This window comes from Carlito syrichta, unplaced genomic scaffold, assembly GCF_000164805.1.
Source record: "Carlito syrichta isolate Samal-C Ts95f unplaced genomic scaffold, Tarsius_syrichta-2.0.1 Scaffold309583, whole genome shotgun sequence".
Lineage (NCBI taxonomy): Eukaryota > Metazoa > Chordata > Mammalia > Primates > Tarsiidae > Carlito > Carlito syrichta.
This window is the reverse complement of record NW_007253679.1, coordinates 341,311-341,584: the sequence shown is the minus strand read 5'-3', so window position 1 is coordinate 341,584 and position 274 is coordinate 341,311.

The window sequence follows — 274 nt, the reverse complement described above, 5'->3', positions numbered from 1 at the left end:
CTGTGCAGTTGTGGAAGAAGAAATGGCATGTTTATGCGAAGTACTCATAGCTAACCTGGAAATGTCATGGTTCATTTTTCCATTTTCCCACTATGCCGCTTGGCCTTTTCTAACATATGCAAGGGTTAAACTCTGAAGCACATCAAGAATGCTTTCTTTCACTTGGTTATAAGTTACTAGATATTGCTTAAGTAATAAATGATATAAGTATATTCACTCCTTATTTGATTTAGAATGTTGTAGTTTAGTGTTTAGACATAAGGTTTTTTAGAAG